This window comes from Malania oleifera, chromosome 1 (assembly GCF_029873635.1).
Source record: "Malania oleifera isolate guangnan ecotype guangnan chromosome 1, ASM2987363v1, whole genome shotgun sequence".
NCBI classification, from domain to species: Eukaryota; Viridiplantae; Streptophyta; class Magnoliopsida; order Santalales; family Ximeniaceae; genus Malania; species Malania oleifera.
Window position 1 is genome coordinate 70,429,111 of NC_080417.1, and position 17,463 is coordinate 70,446,573.

At 39.6% G+C, this 17,463-nt stretch overlaps 1 non-coding gene across 1 annotated transcript in view; it reads right to left on the reverse strand.

Moving 5' to 3' along the window:
- Positions 1 to 16,988: 16,988 nt before the first annotated feature.
- The window catches only part of LOC131147500 (28S ribosomal RNA), a 3,376-nt gene continuing 2,901 nt past the window's right edge, over positions 16,989 to 17,463 (reverse strand). Inside the window, exon 1 of the ribosomal RNA XR_009134874.1 lies at positions 16,989 to 17,463. This exon is cut by the window's right edge and continues 2,901 nt beyond it. This is a non-coding gene — a ribosomal RNA (28S ribosomal RNA).

Below are 17,463 nucleotides of genomic sequence, written 5' to 3' on the forward strand. Positions count from 1 at the left end.
TTTTCTAAATGCTTGGGACTAGCAGCTAACAATCTAAAATCAAATTTGTACCAAGCAGGGATAAAGGAATAAGAATTGGGGAAGATTCTGAATTTAACTGGCGAGAGTTTGGGTGAATTTCCATTTTGATACCTGGGGGTCCCTTTGCTGTCTTCCAAGTTGACATCTTCTCATTATATCTCATTGGTTAATCGAATTTTATACCTGTTTAAGGAATGGCCAGGAATGACGTTTTCATATGCAGGGAAACTGGAGATTATAAATTCTCTCATTCAATGGGTGGAATGCTTTTTGCTTGCCATCTTCCCCATTCCCTTAAATGTGCTAAATCATATTGTTAAGCTATGTAGGGTCTTCTTGTGGGGAGGAAGAAGGAAACCACTAGTGGCATGGAAGGATGTGTGTCTTCCAAAGGATGAGGGTGGATTGGGGGTTGTTGATTTGAACTCCTGGAACAAGGCATTGTTGACTAGAGCCCTATGGAATATCCACTCCAAAAAAAAACTCCCTATGGGCTAAGTTCATTCACCATAATTATTTAAACAATAGCAACATATGGGAGGTTACAGCTAAAAAGGAGGACTCCCACCTGTTCAAGAAACTGCAGGAGATCTGAGACCAGCTAGTGGAAAATTTTGGGGGTGTGGGAAGAGCTGCTGAGCTGCTGGAAGAGTGGGAAGTTAATTCCCACATATGCTATGAATTTTGGAGAGCAAAGGAACATAAAATTCCCTAGACTAGGGAATTTTGGTATAATGGAACTCAACCAAAACAAGCTTTCTGCCTTTGGCTGGCAGTGAAAGGAAAACTTCCTACATGTGACAAGCTGGTAGGGGTAGAAACTGATCTGAGATGTATCTTCTGCAATGCTAAAACAGAAACCATGGAACACTTATTCTTTAAATTTAAATTTTCAAATGAGGTTTGGAAGAACATAAAGGGATGGCTAGGTTTGAAGAGGAGCATGACAACCATAAAGGCTGTTGTCAAATGGATGCACAAGGAGGCTAAAGGCAACAACCTAAAATCTGCTAGGAAGAAAATAGGTTTGGCTGCAATAGTGTACTTTATATGGGATTTTAGGGTCAAGCTATCTCCCCTCTTGAGCTTGTTAAAGTAATACAAAGTCACATCTATATGGTTGTATTAAACAAATTTGAGATGTATCTTGTAAGCTAGTAATAAATGATGTCCTGCTGATCTAGTTATGTATGGATTAGTCTAAATGACCCCTAGGGATGCCTAGTTTTTTTATGTAATTATGAATGGCTAATGATGTCTCCTAGGTATGCCCGAGTCTTTTGATGTAATTTTGGAAGTAGTTGTAATTTGTATAAAAGGAACCTTGTTCCTTGTGGTACTACTTGGAGATGCCCAGAGTATTTGTCCATACTTACTTTGATCATTATACATTTTCCATTTGATCAAAAAAAAAAAAAAGAGATCAATTGGTGGATAAATGTGAAGATGTGAGAAATGCTACTAAACTGATGGGAAGATGGGAAGCCGATCCCCACCAGTGCTATGAATTCTGGAGAAATAGAAAACAGAAGGTACTTTAGGCTATTGAAGTTTGGTATAGAGGCATCCTTCCTAAACATGCATTCTGTCTCTGGTTAGCAGTGAAGGGAAAACTCCCTACTTGTGATAATGTGACTGTAGAAGGAATGGATCATGTGTGTACCTACTGCAGAGTAGAACCCAAGACCCTAGAGCATTTGTTCTTCAGATGTAGGTTCATGGCTGGGGTGTGGAAGGAAATCAGAGGGTGGCTGGGCCTAATAAGGGAGATGACCACGATAAAAGCTGTTGTGAAATGGATGCATAAGGAAGTGAAAGGAAATGGCTTCTACTCAACTAGGAAGAGAATTGTCTTGGTGGTTACAGTATTACAGTATATTTTGTATGGAATTTTAGAAACAGAAGTAGGTTTGAAAGTCATACTATATCCGCCCATGAAATGGTGTTAGTGATACAAAAACAGATTTATATGGGCGTATTTTGTAAATTTGGTATGAATACTTATGTTTAGAATGGTGGTACCTTGAGAGTTGGAAAATGAAGGAAGAATTTGAGATGTAATAGAAAGAAATTGTAATCCCCGGGTATGCCCAGGTGTATGATATATGTGCTTTCTTGATGTATTCTTTTGTAGGAACTATTGAGATTGGCCATTAATGGCCCCTGGGTATGCCTAGGTTTGATGTAATCCTTGGATACATGTATTGTATTGTATATGGGGAACTTGTCCCATTTTGGCCTGGGAATGCCCAGTGGAGTTGTACATATGCATATTTGATCAATATACTTTTACTTTTGATAAAAAAAGAAAAAAAAATTAAAAAAAAAAGAAAGAAATTTCAGTGAAGAAAGAGCTCTCAATCAGTCAAGTTAGAGAGAGAAGCTCTCACCTCTCTCTAGAGAGAGACGCTTGACCGCGGAGAGATGCACATCCATGACTGAGCCTCTTTACTGATTTTTGGATTCCGATTGGCCATGGGGAGTTTCTCTTCCCAAAATGCCATGAAGATTGTCATACATAAAATTCAATTGAAGAATCAAGTTGGATCTGCCGAGGATTTTGTATCTTTTTGGGTCAAGTTTTTTCCATTGCAGTTTTGCGTGGAGGCCTGAGTAGATCTCAGCTGAGGCAAAGCGTAAATAGGGTGGAGCTGCATGTGTTGGAAATTTCCTTCACAGTTGGAAATTGTTCCCTGATGGCGTGAAGGTCCATCTTGGTGATGATGATGATTTCCTGACTCCGAAGGATTTTTGAATCAACTTGGATGTCAACCACATGACTAAAATTGATTCTCATCGAGCTGTGGTTTTGGAACGCTAGCATGCTGTCCAGTTTAGAAAGGTTTAATATTAGGTTCGATTTAGATTTGTAGAAGAGAAGTCACAGATTCTAGGTTTGAAGGTGAATCGTTCGGCTTTTGACCCTCTTTGGCTGTTTGGCTATCTGGAGGTTACTTTGCTTTTTTTTTTTGTTTCGTTCTTTCAATTCTATGTTCCAATTCTATCAGTTCCTTTCTCAGTTCTTGAGTTGCATTGTTGTGTCATTCTGGTTTGTTCTATTTTCTTCCTAATTGGATTCTTCGTCCCTCTATTTGGGTTTTGCTTTGGTTCTATTCAACAGTTCTTTCTTTGTTCTTGTTTGGCGGATTATGGTCGCCTCATCTCAATTGGTGTCTAATTTCTTTGATTCTACTATTCATGTAGTTTGTGGGTCGCACGTCACTCTTTTTGCTACCCCACGCGACTTTGAATTTCAAATTTGAATTTCAAATTCATTCCTTGTTCACTATTTCACTTTGGCACTTCCATTTTCGCCTACTATTTCATGATTTGGTTGTCATCTTGCATTTATTCCAGCTAGACTTTAGGGTTGTTGTTTCTGTCAGTGACCACAGGATCTTGTCTCTTCTTTTGTTAGTTTTTCATTCTTGATTTTTTAAAGTTTCTCCAGTCAGCTTAAATTTATTTTGAACTACCTACATGTCACATTGTAGGAGTGTGATTTTTGCTTGGTGATTGAATTGTTTTCAATTTCTCCTTCGCGAGTTGATCTTGTGGACTTGCAGTATCATTTTTATTTTGGAGAGGTGGTCAACAGCTCTTTTATCAGGTTTTGAATTGGGGTTGACTTTTCAGGATGGAATTCTTTTTTCATCCAATGGTTGACAATATTCAAATTTACATGCTTTTGGTAATTGCAAAAGCTGTTATGATTCCTATTATAGTGGGTTCATGAGTTGTCCTCTTGGGCAAGGCACTGTGGAAGCTATAGGCATGCGGCTACCTGTGAAAAGGAAGATTGGAATTTGAGATCCTGGCCTCCTTGAGCTCCTCTGATCTTGAGTTTCTTATTGTGGAATTGGTGGAAGATTTGTTTTCAATTTTCTCCTTCACGAGTTGAACCTGCAAGAATTGCATCTTCCATTTTCAAATTTTGGATGGAATTCTTTTCATCCGGTGGTTGATATTTTTTAGAGCTTCACACTTTTGGTTTTCAGAAGCTGCTTTGATTTCTGTTCAGAGGGTTCATGTGATGTCCCCATTGGCATGGCACTGTGGAAGCTTCAGGCATGTATACTGCCTAAGGTTGGATGATTTGAACTTGAGATCGTGGCCTAATACTCTAATCTTGCGTTCCCTTTGTGTTCTGGGTACACCCAAGTTTGATTGTACTTGACTTATGCCCTGGTATGCCCAGGCTGGATTGTACTTGTTGCTAGGTTTTTTCCTAGTTTTGATGCTGTTTGTATTTGATTGGGAGCATTGGCATCGCTTCTTGGTGTATGTTTCAGTATCTTCTGTACATATCCCTTTAATCGATATACATTTACCCTATAATTAAAAAAAAAAAAAAAAGAGCTCTCAGTATGTCAATCCTTACTATGTCTAGACCTGGTAAGTTTCCCCGCGTTGAGTCAAATTAAGCCGTAGGCTCCACTCGTGGTGCTGCCATTCCATAAATTCCTTTAAGTTTCAACCTTGTGACCATACTCCCCGCGAAACCCAAAAACTTTGATTTTTCATAAGGTGCCAACAAAGTCCTATAAGCAACATCCACTGATCCCTGGTCAACATCATTTATGGTTAAGACTAGGACGGTATCTGATCGTATTAAAGCCCCCAACTTTTATTCTTGATTAATGAAAACATCCTTGGAAAATGCTTTCACAGTTGTTCATCTTTCATAAATCCAAGAATTTCACCCCTAAATATGAAATACGAATGCCCCCGACTGTCCTTGTTAATCATTACTCCGATCCCAAAGGCCAACAGAATAGGACTGAAATCCTATTCTGTTATCCCATGTTAATGTATCCAGAGTGTAGGCTTGCTTTGAACACTCTAATTTCTTCAAAATAATAGCATTGGAAACACGACCCAGCCAATTAAGGCCAGGAGCGCATCACTGATTGAAGGGACGAGATGACCGGTGCACACCAAAAGGCAGACCGGTCAACCCAACCCAAGGTCCAACTACAAGCTTTTTAACTGCAACAACTTAAATATACGCTATTGGACCTGGAATTACCGCGGCTTCTGACACCAAGCTTGCCCTCCAATGGATCCTCGTTAAGCGATTTAGATTGTACTCATTCCAATTACCGGACTCATAGAGTTCGGTATTGTTATTTATTATCACTACCTCCCCATGTCAAGGATTGGGTAATTTGTGCATCTGCTGCCTTCCTTGGAAATGGTAGCCGTTTTTCAAGCTCCCTCTCCGTAATCGAACCCTAATTCTCTGTTACCTATCACCACCATGGTAGGCCATTATGCTACCATCAAAAGTTGATCGGGCAGATATTTTAATGATGCGTCACCTGCACCAAGGCTGTGCGATCCATTAAGTTATCATGAATCATCAGAGCAACGGGCAAAGCCTGTGTCGACCTTTTATCTAATAAATGCATTCCTTCTAGAAGTCAGGGTTTGTTGCACATATTAGCTCAAAAATTACTACGATTATTCGAGTAGAAAATACCATCAAACAAACTATAACTGATTTAATGAGTCATTCGCAGTTTCCCAGTCTGAATTAGTTCATACTTACACATGCATGGCTTAATCTTTGAGAAAAGCATATGACTACTGGCAAGATCAACCAAGTAGCATTCCTTATCGACACCGACACTGTATGAGCCTAAAAGGCAATCAAAGCAAGTGTCATTGGCGTATATTGCATCAAGTGATAAACACTTGGTTAAGGGCACATTGGAGTGTAAACCCCATCCCGACACAAAGTTCTGTATCTGAGAGCACAAGAAAAATAAAGACATTAATCGATAATTCCTTCAACTTAGGTAGGCAACACATGAATCAATATTTTTCCCAAGGAAGCAATTCACTTGAAGTAACAATGAAAAGGAATGCATAAGTACAGTTCTCAACATAAGAAAAGAGCCAGCAAACACACACAAACCAATGGCCACTCACAAACCATCACGTACACTTGACCACAAACCCAACAAAATGCAATGTAATTCACTAGGGCAAAAGACTTACGCAAATATACACACATTGAGTAGGATTGCAGAAACATCGCTAGCTAGGCGCAACAGCAACATAACTAACAATTCCTCAGAGAACATGCTTCAAGAATGAAAGTATAGGGAATGCATGTAAACACAAATAAGATATTATATTATCTTTAAATGAAAACAATCAACATCCAATGTCAACAACATAGGCATCAATGGCTATCATAAAACCAATAAAATAGCATAATTGTATAAACATCCACTAAATTGGGTGTGGTAGAGAGATATCAAAGGAAATCAATAACCAGTGACAATATATAAGCATTGATGGTCATTATAAGCTCGATGTAATAGGATTGGTAAAGGGCTAACAAAGAAAACAAGGAAACCAATAAATGAAAGGTACATCAATGAGTAGGACTACGAAAGAAAATAAAGATATTTAATGACATATAAATGCAAATCTGTTATTACTTTAGCTCAAACACAAGCAAATCAACACTTATTGTCAAGATATAAACATTGATGGCCATCGTAAGCTTGGTGCAATAGCATAATTGCATAAACAATGCACTTAACAAGTAAAGCTAACAAAGGAAATAGGAAAAAAACATGAAAGTTTTTTTAATTATTTTCATCTATAAAATAGATATTGAATGGCATACAAGTGCAAATCCACCATTGCTTTGGCTTAAACACAAGCAAATCAATGCCTAGTGACAATATATAGGCATTGATGGCCATCGTAAGCCTAGTGCAATAGCATAATTGCACATGCATGCACTTAATAAGGTGTGGTAGGGATTACAAGTAAAATGGACAAATGAATACATGAAGAGGTAACATCAATAAGTAGGCCTATCACAAAAAAGGGATATATGCAATGATATATTTATGTAACTTTGCTACCACTTTGGCTTAAACACAAGAAAATCAACACCCAATGATAAAATATAGGCATCAATGACCATTATAAGCCGAATGTAAGAGCATAATTACATAAACATGCAACCAATGGGTATATTTGGGCTAAGAAAATAAATAAAGACAATGATTTTTCTTTGTGAATGTGGAAAATGGACATACCAGGAAGCATCCATCCAAGTTGGCATGGGGCACATAAAAGCTTCCACCCAAATTTGCATGGGGTTACCCTGCATCAAAATGACTTGGCATGGTGCTACCGTGCATATAAAAGCATCCAACCGTTTTGACATGGGGCTACCATGCACATATTGCTCATTATCAACGCACATCATCTAGGCAACACCATGAAGACATAGGCATGGCGACATCTTCTATTTAGTTAACCACATGGCCCAACAATGACAAATTCGAATGTCAACAATGCCAACAGCACACCCGCACATGGCCATGCATGGTTAAGGGTCATCAAGTAAGCATTTGGTTAACCACATGGTTATGCATCATTAAATGTCATCAAGTAAATATTTGGCTAACCACATAGCCCAATGATGATAAATTCGAATGTCAACGACACCCACTACACATCCGCGCATGGCCACGAATGGTTGTGTCAACAATAATCATTTGCTTAACCGCATAGTCCAACAATAACAAATCTGAATGTCAATAACGTCTGCTACACATTTGCGCATGGCCATGAATGGTTGTGTCAATGATAAGCATTTGGTTAACCGCATGTCCCAATGATGACAAATCCGAATTTCAACAATTCCCACTACACATCCGCACAAGGCCACAAATGGTTGTGTCAACGATAAGCATTTGGTTAACCGCATGGCCCAACGATGACAAATTTGAATGTCAACAATGCCAATTACATATTTCTGCATGACCATGAATGGTTGTTTCAACGATAGCACATGGCCCAACGATGACAAATCCGAATGTCAACAATTCCCACTACACATTCGCACATGGCCACGAATGGTTGTCAACGATAAGCATTTGGTTAACCGCATGACCCAACAATGAAAACATAAGTGTCAACGATGCCCAGAACATGACAACGAAGGGGCATGTGGCCAGCCCACCGTTGACAGGTGCTTAAGCGCCTCCCCTCCCCCCCCCCCCCCCTTTAAAGAGCTTTATATGCCATTTTGGGTCTGGCATAAGGAAACATCAACTTGTCTGAGGAGTCATACTGGTGTTTTTCTAAGCAATTGTCAATATTTTTGGGAGATATTTTCCATTGTAGGAAGTAAATAACAAAGGCTAGCTCCAAAAAAAATTTTGGACTTTTCCGAGCTCCAGTGTAATTATTATTATTTTTTGAATTAAAAATAGGTAAAATTCAAAAAAAGTAGTGAAAAAATTCAGAAAATTATGATCATTTGTGGAGAGGTAAAGGGTCACATTTGGTGGCCGTGTAACTTTTTTTTTTTTGTTTTGCAATCCAATAAGACAAGAAAAATTCCGATCAAGTTTGTGTGCATGTCATGCGGTTTGGTTCAATTTTATGAAGGGGGAGCAAAATTTTTGGGAGATGTTTTCTATTATGGGAAGGTCATAACAAAGGCCAGCTACCATAAAAAATTTTCAGAATTTTCCAGGCTACGGTGTAGTTATTATTATTGTTTGAATTAAAAAAAAAGGGAAAATTCAAAGAAAATAGCAAATAAATTCTGAAAATTATGAAAATTTGTGGGGAGGTGGAACATTCCATTTGGAGGCTGTGGGTACTTAGACTTTGGGTTTTGCACTATGGTAAGGCTAGAAACATGCCGTGGAAGACAGCGGTACAAAGGCATACTTCATATGTGATCATTGCTTATCCCCATGATGCTACCCAATGGCCCCGCCCACCGATTATGTCATGTCATGCCACATCGTGTCATGCCATGTTGTATCAAGTCACGTTGTGTCATGCATTAGCCACACACACTAGGTCATGCACTAAGTCATGCCATGCAGTAGCCACACACACTAGGCCATGCACTAAGCCATGCCATGTAGTAGCCACACAGACTAGGCCATGCACTAAGCCAAGACATGTAGTAGCCACACACAATATGTCATACACTAGGTCATGACATGCACTAAGTCATGCCATGCACTAGGTCATTCCATGCATTAGGTCATGCCATGCACTAGGTCAAGCCATGCACTAAGTCATGTCATGCACTAGGTCATGATGTGCACTAGGTTATGCCAGGCACTAGGTCATGTCATGCACTAGGTCATGTCATACACGTGTCGTGTCATGTCATGTCGTGTCATGTCGTGTCATGTTAGGCTGTATCATGTCGTGTCATGTTAGTCTATGTCATGTCATGTTGTGTCATGTCACGTATTAGCCACACACACACTAGGACATGCATTAAGTCATGTCATGTAGTAGCCGCACACACTAGGCTATGACACACACTATGTCATGCACTAACCATGCACTACGTCATGTCGTGTCATGCCATGTCGTGTCATGTCGTATCATGCCATGTCATGTCATGTCGTGTTATGTCATGTCATGTCACGTCGTGTCTTGTCATGTTATGCCATGTCATGTCACATCGTGTCTTGTCGTATTATGCCATGTCATGCCATATCGTGTCTTGTCGTGTCGTGTCATGTCGAGTCATGTCATGTCGTGTTGTGTCATGCATTAGCCACACACACACACACCAGGCCATATCGTGTCTTTTCGTGTCGTGTCGTGTCGAGTAATGTCGTGTCGTGTCATGTCATGTCATGTCATGAGATGTCTTGTCATGTTGTGTCGTATCGTGTCTTGCCGTGTTGTGTCGTGTCATGTTATATCGTGTCATGACATGTTATGTCGTGTCGTGTCATCCCATGTCATGTCGTGCCACATCGTGCCACATCGTGTCGTGTTGGTGTGTCATGCCATGTCATGTTATATAGTAGCCACACATACTAGGCCATGCACTAAGCCATATCATGTAGTAGCCACACACAATATGTCATGCACTTGGTCATGCCATGTGTCGCGACGTCCCGAAGCGCGTGTGCCCCCGGACGGCAAACTAAAAATCATTTTTAATTTTCAATTAAAAATAGGAATGTCGGAGTCGCCACTAACCTTTTAGTATGGTTAGAACACATGATTACTGCCCCGTTAGGGGTAGAGTGGGTCTATGTTACCAGAGTTAGGCTCAGGAGTTCGGTTACGCGAGGAGAAGGTACAAGCACCCCCTGCGCGCCCGTTCATATGAACGGTACCTAATTAATTTGAAATTATCCCTAAGTTAATCTAATAATTCTTTACATTACTCCTTTTTATGAATTTATAAATACACATAATAAATAAATAAATAAATAAATACATATAATATATATACATATATTCCCTCAGAGCTTAAGGTACGCGATGTCCGAAGGCTCATACCCCTGCAATAAAATCATAAGGATTAAAAATCAATAAAATATCTAAGAAAATACGCTCCCAAATTTTGAAATTGTATATAAAATTTTTATAGGAAAATATTAGTATGAGAGGTTTTACTATATATTGGTAAGATAATAAGTTAAAATATTAAATTATCACAATGTATAAAAATAGTAATGATAATAAGTATATCTGTTAAAATATTACAACTTTCAAAATAGGCAATAAAATACCATATGTATATATATATTAAAACACTCAAGATACTATCCAAGGTAATACCATCTATAAAAAAAAATGCCTTAATAAGTGAAGCTAAATAATAATTATACCATAATATTATATACAATATCATACTAAATATAATAGCAAAATATATACCAAAACACTAAACTTACCATAATGATTGATACCTTTATATGTAAACATGATAAAATATTAGAATACGAATACTAAATATCAGAAAATACTAATATCAGTATAGATAACACATACAATAAAGAAAACCCTAAGTAATTAAAATTGAACATACATCAACAATGAAAACCCTAAATAGCCCTAAACATATGGATTAAGTAAATAATTAAAATAACTATTCTAGTTTCGTATTAAACATGCAATAATAATATTAACAATCCAACGAATAAAATGAAAATAAACTTTAAATATCTAGACAAATTCCAACTATAAAAATTCCGCATTAAAGACAATTAACTTATATGAATAATACAATCAAAACTTACCCTGAATACCAAAAATTAAAATAACCATAAAAATCATAAAAACCTATATACCTGCATACGCAAAAATCAAGACATTAGATATTAGGACAAACCAAAACTAACAAAATAATAATAATAATAATAATATTAACTAAATTCTACAACAAATATTATATCAACATACACACATACATAGCCTAGATATAAACATTAACTAAATATTACAGCAAATAATGTATTAATATACATATACTCATAGCCTAGATATAAATATTTCTAAATCCTACAACAAATATTATATTAATATACGCACACTAAATACCACAATAGATATTATTTTAATACGTACCCACATGCAAATAAAAGAAAAGAGAAAAAATAAAAATAAAATCTTGAACTTTAAGACTTAAAATAAAACCAATATACATATATATATAAACCCAATTAAATGTATAATAAAAAATTTAAACTTTACATGTACATGTATATATATAGACATATATATGTGCGCGTGTGTTTACTAGGGCTTACAAAGGGCAGCAGGAGGCGGCTATGATGGAGTTGCTCGGGTTTCTGGTGGTTGGCTACTGTGGGGGTGGTTGGTGCAGCAGGGGAGACCACCGGTGGCTGGAGTCGAGGCTGACGCGGCTGTGGAGGCTTTGTCAGAGATGACGGTGGCCTGTGGGGAGTTGCAGCGGTGATGGCTCGTGGCTTTGCTGGCTGGCCGTGAAGTTCTAGTTCTGGAAAGATGGCCACGGCGACGATGGAGTGTTCGGCAATGGTGTCGCGGCAGCAGTACGGTTGTGTGAAGAGCTCTGCTCCGGCGGAGCTGGTGTAACGTCATCTTGCCACGGCGTTCTGTGACTGGTGTGATGCAAGGAAACTGAAGGTGGAGTGGATGGATTGTCGAAGAAGATTGGAGATAGCCAGCTGGGAGTCTTGGGTAACTGTGTAACACAGCAAGGTGACTCGGGTGCTGCTGCAGAGGAGACTAATAGTTGGCCGGAGTTGCAGCGGTGGTCGGAGCAGTGGGTCATTGCCAGAGTTGATGGCTGGAACGGGAGAGGACGACTGCTGCTTTGCGAGTGGTATGGATGCGGGGCAGCGACGAGACAGAGGAATGAGATGAAAGAGACAGAGAGGATGGAAGAAGAAGAAGAAGAAGAAGAATCAGAAGAGCAGCAGAACGATTTTTTTATTTTCTTTGGCTTTGTCCTGCGCTGCCCGTGTGTGCGCCCCCTCCTTGCTTGGCCCCTTGGCCTCTCTTTTATAAAAGAATTTTTTTGAAAACCCTAAAAACAAACTTCCTTTTTTGATTTTATTTTTCTTTTTCTTTTTTTTTTATGCTTTTATTCTTATGGTAATAATGAAAATGGAAATAATAATAATAATAATTATCATATAAGTATCAAAAAGGTAATAATAATAATAATACTACTACTAATAGTAAATAATAATAAATAATTATAGCAAAAATAAAAATTAAGATACTTATTGGTAAAATAATAATAATAATAATATTAAAAAATAAAGTAATAAATAATAATAATAATAATGATAACATTACTAAAAATAATAATAGCCAAAATAAGATACTAATGCTAATAATAATAATAATAATAATAATAATAATAAATAGTAGTAATAATAATAATAATAATAATAATAATAATAATAATAATAATAATAATAATAATAATAGTAGTAGTGATAATAATAATAATAATAATAATAATAATAATATATCAAAAACAATAAAATAAATGAAAAATAAAAATAAAAATAATTATAGTAAAGTAAAAATAAAATAAAGATAATAAAAGTACTAGTAATAATAATAATAATAATAATAATAATAATAATAATAATAATAATAATAATGATAATAAAAATACTAGCAAAATAATAGTAGAGTACTAATAATATAGGAAAATAATAATAAAAAAAAATAATAATAATAATAAAATAAGAGGGGACCCAGTGTTCTATTTGGCTAGGGCAAAAATGGGGTGTCTACACCATGCACTAGGTCATGTCATGCACTAGGTTATGTCATGCACTAGGTCATGCCATGCACTAGGTCATTACAAGCACTTGTTCATGTCATGCACTAGATCATGTCATGCCATGTCGTGTCATGTCGTGTCGTGTCATGACATGTCATGTCCTGCCATGTCATGTCGTGTCATGTCATGTATTAGCCAGACACACACTAGGCTATGCATTAAGTCATGTCGTGTAGTAAACGCACACACTAGGCCATGACACACACTATGTCATGCACTAACCACGCACTAGGTCATGTCGTGTCATGACATATCATGTCATGCACTTGGTCATGCCATGCACTAGGTCATGTCATGCACTAGGTCATGCCATGCACTAGGTCATGCCATGCACTTGTTCATGTCATGCACTAGGTCATGTCATGACGTGTCGTGTCGTGTCGTGTCATGACATGTCATGTCCTACCATGTTATGTCGTGTCATGTCATGTTTTAGCCACACACACACTAGACCATGCATTAAGTAATGTCGTGTAGTAGCCGCACACACTAGGCCACGACAGACACTATGTCATGCACTAACCATGCACTAGGTTATGTCGTTTCATGACATGTCGTGTCATGCCATGTCATATCATGTCATGTCGTGTCATGTCCTATCATGTCATGCCATATCGTGTCGTGTCATGTAGTGTCGTGTCATGTATTAGCCACACACACACCAAGCCATGCACTATGTCGTGTCATATCATGATGTGTCGTGTCATGTCATGCCAAGTTGTATGGTGTCGTGTTGTGTCGTGTCATATCCTATCATTTTGTGTCAAGCCGTGTCGCGTCATTCCATGTAATGTCGTGTCGTGTCGTGTCGTGTTGTGTCGTGTCATGTCATGTCATGTAGTAGCCACACACACAAAGCCATGCTATGTAGTAGCCACACACACCAAGCCATGCACTAAGCCATGTTGTGTGGTGTCATGTCTTGTCCTATCGTGCTGTGTCATTTTGTGTCATGTCATGTTGCATCATGCCATGTCGTGTCATGTTGTGTCATGTCATGCCATGCACTAGGTTGTGTCATGCATTAGGTCATTCCATGCACTTGGTCATGTCATGTCGTGTCATGTCGTGTTGTGTCATGTCATGTCCTATCATGTCGTGTCATGACATGTCATGTCATGTATTAGCCACACACACTCTAGGTCATGCATTAAGTCATGTCGTGTAGTAGCCGCTCACACTAGGCTAACACACACACTATGTCACGCACTAACCATGCACTAGGTCATGTCGTGTCATGACATGTCGTGTCATGCCTTGTTATGTCATGCAATATCATGTCCCATCGTGTCATGCCATGTCATGTCGTGTCGTGTCAAGTATTAGCCACACATACACTAGGCCATGCACTATGCTGCATCGTGTCATGACGTGTCGTGTCGTGTCGTGTCGTGTCGTGTCATGCCATGTCGTGTCGTGTTGTGTTGTGTCATGTCGTGTCATGTCATATCCTGTCATGTCGTGTCATGGAATGTCGTATTGTGTTGTATCTTGCAATGTCGTGTCATGTCATGTCATGTTATGTAGTAGCAACACAGACTAAGCCATGCCAAGTAGTAGCCACACACACCAGACCACGCCCTAAGTCATGTCATGTCGTGTCGCGTTTTGTCATGTCATGTCATGTCTTGTCATGCAGTGTCATTTCGTGTCATGATGTGTCGTGTCATGCCATGCCATGTCATGTTGTATCGTGTCGTTTCATGTTGTGTCGTGTCATGTCTTGTCATGTAGTAGCCACACACACTAGGCCATGCACTAAGTCATGCCATGTAGTAGCCACACACACTAAGTCATGCACTAAGTCGTGCCACATAATAGCCACACACACTAGGCCATGCATTAAGCCATGTCATGTAGTAGCCACACACACTAGACCATGCATAAGGACATGCCATGTAGCAGCCACACACACTATGTCATGCACTAGGTCATGTCATGTCATGTCGGGTCATGTCATGTCATGTCATGTCATACATTTGCCACACACATTAGGCCATGTACTAGGTCATGTCATGTCATGTCATGTAGTAGCCACATACGCTAGGTCATGTACCAGTTCATGACATGTCATGTCGTGTCGTGTCGTGTCGTGTCATGTCATGTCATGTCATGTCATGCCATATAGTAGCCACACACAATAGGCCATGCACTAAGTCATTCCATGTAGTAGTCATACACACTAGGCCATGCACAAGGACATGCCATCTAGTAGCCACACACACTAGGCCATGCACTAGGCCATGCCATGTAGTAGCCACACACACTAGACCTTGCACTAAGCCTTGTCATGCCATGTAGTAGCCACACAAACTAGGTCATGCGCTAAGCCTTGTCATGCCATGTAGTAGCCACACACACTATGTCATGCACTAAGTCATGCCATGTATCAGACACACATACTAGGCCATGCACTAAGTCATGCCATGTAGTAGCCACACACACTAGACCATGCCCAGGGACATGCAATGTAGCGGCCACACACACTATGTCCTGCACTAGGTCATATCATGTCATGTCATGTCATGTTGTGTCATGTCGTGTCATGTCATGCCATTCCGTGTCATGTCATGTAGTGTCATGTCATGCATTAGCCAAAGACACTAGGCCATGTACTAAGTCATGTCATGTCATGTCATGTAGTAACCACATACGCTAGGTTATGCACTAGTTCATGGCATGTCATGCCATGTCGTGTTGTGTCATGTCATGCCATGCCATACACAGGGACATGCCTTGCAGTAGCCACACACAATAGGCTATGCACTAAGTCATGCCATGTAGTAGCCACACATACTAGGCCATGCACAAGGATATGCCATGTAGTATCCATACACACTAGGCCATGCACAAGGACATTCCATGTAGTAGCCACACAAACCAGGATATGCACAAGGACATGCCATGTAGTAGCCAAACACACTAGGCCATGCACAAGGACATGCCATGTAGTAGCCACACACACTAGGCCATGCACTAAGCCTTATCATGCCATGTAGTAGCCCCACAAACTAGGCCATGCACTAAGCCTTGCCATGCCATGCCATGTAGTAGCACACACACTAGGCCATGCACTAAGCCTTGTTATGCCATGTAGTATCCACACACACTAGGCCATGCACTAAGCCTTGTCATGTCATGTAGTAGCCACACGCACTAGGCCATGCACTAAGCCTTGTCATGCCAGGTAATAGCCACACACACTAGACCATGCACTATGCCTTGTTATGCCATGTAGGAGCCATACACACTTGGCCATGCACTACATAGTAGCCATACACACTAGGCCATAGTTATATGTCGATTGCCAACGTGTGCATAGACAGTAGGCAACGGTATGTAGTATGTGCGCACTGGGCTATACGGTGACCATGTGTTTATGCCATGCATTAATGATAAGAATCCAACCTCTATTTTACAAAATTAGTGCTTTATCCAATAGGTGCCGTTGTTATGTTACCGCATTTCAACACAGACATGTCAACATTGACATGTCAACGCATGTCAATGCATGGGACAACGATGGCAATTCGAATGTCGACACTCTGCACATAGCATGTCAATGCATGTCACCGCATGGCCCAACGATGGCAATTTGAATCTTAAAAATGCATAAAGGCCACGTGTGGTTTAGTGTCCCCGTGCACCATACACTATGCCTAACGATGACAATCTGAATATCAACAATGCACACAACATGTCAACGCATATCACCCCTTGGCCATGTAGGAATGTCAACGCTGCACATAGCAAATAGCGCATCGCCACACATGTACTCTCGATACCATTCTTTTATACTTGGTACACTTGAGCATTATGTGCTCTCATTTAAGTTTCAAACCTCTGGCCATTTTGCTTGAATTGGGGAGGGACGAATCAAAGCGACATGGGGCTGAATCTCAGTGGATCGTGGCAGCAAGGCCACTCTGCCACTTACAATACCCTGTCGCATATTTAAGTCATCTGGAAAGGATTCTACCCACTGTTCGATAGAAATTTTACTTTAAGGAAGCCTACACGACTCATCTGCCACGAGGTCTTGACCTTCGACACATGCCTTTGGGGGCTATGAGGCCCCTACTAAGGGTTGACAAATGGGTAATGGGCATATGCATCGCTTCTAGCCTGGATTCCAACTTAGAGGCGTTCAGTCATAATCCAATGCACAGTAGCTTCGCGCCACTAGCTTTTCAACCAAGCGCAATGACTAATTGTGCGAATCAACGGTTCCTCTCATACTAGGTTGAATTACTATTACAACACTGTCATCAGTAGGGTAAAACTAACCTATCTCCTGACAGTCTAAACCCAGCTCACGTTCCTTATTGGTGGGTGAACAATCAAAC